Raw genomic sequence first — 2,894 nt, 5'->3', positions numbered from 1 at the left:
AAAAAAGTGTCTCGTGTCCAAGTGGACACAGTTACTGACTGGTTACCATCCTTGATAATAAACACTTATTTCCAAATGTTATGGAAACCACAAATAAGTGTACGGTTTCCCCACTGACACGGAGAGGAGAAAAAAATGGTTGGCTCAAGTCAGCAGGAGCAATCTTACTATCACTAAAGATCACAACAACAAAAAAATATGCGAGGTAGTAATATTCAAACACTTCATTTGCACTTTTTCACAAACAAAGACCATACCATTGGGAAGCTTAATGTTTGGTTTATTAAAAATAAGCAACAGGGAAAGGCTTGTAAAACCCAGGGAGTTGAGACTCAGGGTGCAGGGTGAGGGTGCTGTCTCATTGTAGGGAGTCTTCAGGCTCTATTGAATCCCCCTGTGGTTCTTGGGCTGAAAGAGAGAGGGAGAGAGGGAGAAAAAGACAGAGGAGAAAGGGTTAGACACACCTATATAGGCTTGGATGGGAAATTGCCTTGGGAGATGAGGTGTGGTCTTTGTTCCTCAACTTAAGTTATGGAACTTCATTAGTTGTGATCATCAACAGCTTTTGCTGCTGATGTTTAACAAAGTATGACAAGTGGCATCAGTTACTGATGTGATATTAATTTATATAAAGTTGTCTCATGTTCTTGGTTGTCTTTTATATATGTAATGAGTGTATACATGTCCAGTGCTCCTACAGCAGGTTACTAATATACACTAACAAGATAAGATTACTTATATAATACAGTAATAGAATACATGTTTAGTATGATTACTTATATAATACTGTAGTATAATACTTTTAGTATTTAGTATGATTCCCCATTTAGCCTAGTATGATTCATTTTTCAAAATTGCTGGCCTATTTTAAACTTACCTTGTGTTTTCAATCTCACTTAGGTCCTCCAACTTCCCTCTCCCTTTGCCATCAATCCAAAATCAGCTGAGCTGCAACATAATATAGACAGGTAATAGTCAACAGAATCACAAAGCCTAAAAACACTCAACCCATAAGTTACGTTTTTGTTTACTGTTTTGAAGTCTCAAATATGCACTCTAAATCCATATCAATAGCAATGTATCACAAACATAGCTCTCTTCCTTATTATTGTGTAACGTTAACTTTATTATTAGCTCTTACTCCAAAATGGATATCCTCATTTCACCACCTCCACCCACCACTCTACAAACACATGCCCCAATGTTATATTTAACTAATATTTAACTCCCCCCACCCCGCAAAAAATCACGTTTAGAAGTATTTTTCTCTAATTCCACAACGTTGGATGAAATGGCATTAAGAGAACGGAATTTATAATTAATAGGCTGTTCGTGGTTAACGTTATGTGTTGCTAACTTTATTCAGTATCCTAGCCTAATCTGTTATCTGTTAACGTTCCCTAAATCTACTAATTTAGAGGGGGATAATCCACTAACATGCTTTAATGCACATGTTAATTTGATACAGATGTGCTGATAATATACAATCTGATTCTTTAAACATCTTACCCTTTCAAAGTGCATCACAAACGGTCCATTCCGCTGCAACTCTACTGCGCTGCTAGTGTTAGCCGCTAACTTCCGGGAACTATTGAGAGGCTCCGCGATCCGCCATTGCTGTAAAAAAATGGTCCATTGGAGAGAACGGAGATGACGCAACTCTCTCTCTATATGGCTCCGGTTGGAGGAGCTGATGTTACCGGCTTCAGGCCTAGGGGAACCTGGGCCAGCAGCAAGTTGCTCTGCTGAGCACTGTTGAGCAATGAAGAAAGGAGGGACACAGAAAACACTTGTCAGCTCGTACGCAGGTTTATTCTGCCGTGCACATGCGCAGTGCTTGAGCTTAATGCCTCCCTCATTACTCACACTAATAGTGCCACCTGCTGTTCAGATGGTGTAACATGTTTTAGGTGAAAAATAAAGAAAACAATATATAAAAAGACTTTACTCTGGTTAGTTTGGCACAACATACTCAAAAAAATATAGGGGGTGTCTGTTTTTCATAAAACTACAAATAAGTCAATTTTCCAACCCTTTACACTCTCCCCTACTTTAAGAGATGTCTCCTGAGATCTGTCACCAAACCAACGAGGTAAGGAGCAAGAAAACAAAAGATAGTGTCAACTAGTCTGGTAAGCGTCAGATAAGTAACAGGTAAGTAGGTAGTTAAGGACAGAGTCTAGACCAGGTCAGGTAAGTTGACGGTCTAGTAAGTCCAAACAACTTGTCTTGGGTAGTAACAGGCTTCTGGGATTACTTGGCGTGCCATCCCGTTACCCGGCATGAAGTATGGTTCATACTGAAACACAGCATTTGCTCCAGGTCTCCAGGACTGATATGAGGGCTGGCCAAAACTGTTGTAGGTGAACATCTCTCTCGGTTTTGCAGCACGGGAGGACCGTCTAGCGGCCGGTTGTTCTGCACCATGTTGGCCTGCCTCAGAGTCAGCCTCCACTTCCTGAACTTCCTCCTGGTTTCCATCATCGACTTCGGTTTCCTCATGGATCTCTTCCATGGGACGAGCATCAGGCTGTGTTGGTTCCTGTACAGATCCTGGTATCATCACTGGCTCTTGTTCTACTGGTTCTCTCCTTACAGGTTGGAACTCACTGGCTGAGACTCTCAGCTGGCTCTGTGTCTCAGGTTGAGCTGTCTGGGATCTGACCTGTCTCTTCTCATAGACCGGTATTTTCCGGAGCCTGTATGAGTATTCTTCTTCATCAGAATTGTCAGAATCCTGCTCAGCCGTCTCACTGCTGCCTGCTTTCCTCCGACTTTGCAGTTTTCTCCTCACAGGTCTGGTTCCACTGTCTTGTTCCAGAGGCAAGTCATTGACTGGTAACAGGAGGTTTCTGTGCAGCACTCTGATGGTTTTATCTCCAGCCTCAGCTTGG

The 2,894-nt window shown here is 41.8% G+C and overlaps 1 long non-coding RNA gene across 1 annotated transcript; it reads right to left on the bottom strand.

The window, feature by feature from the left end:
• Window positions 1-383: 383 nt before the first annotated feature.
• LOC144539450 (uncharacterized) lies at window positions 384-1,600 on the bottom strand. The gene is made up of 3 exons (XR_013504962.1): window positions 1,510-1,600; window positions 878-948; window positions 384-408 (listed from the first exon to the last, which is right to left on the bottom strand). It is a non-coding gene; the product is annotated as an uncharacterized LOC144539450 (long non-coding RNA).
• Between the last annotated feature and the right edge of the window lie 1,294 nt (window positions 1,601-2,894).

Source organism: Centroberyx gerrardi, chromosome 7, assembly GCF_048128805.1.
Source record: "Centroberyx gerrardi isolate f3 chromosome 7, fCenGer3.hap1.cur.20231027, whole genome shotgun sequence".
Taxonomy (NCBI): Eukaryota; Metazoa; Chordata; class Actinopteri; order Beryciformes; family Berycidae; genus Centroberyx; species Centroberyx gerrardi.
Note: the sequence above shows the minus strand (reverse complement) of the source record. Positions and strands in the feature narration are given on the sequence as shown.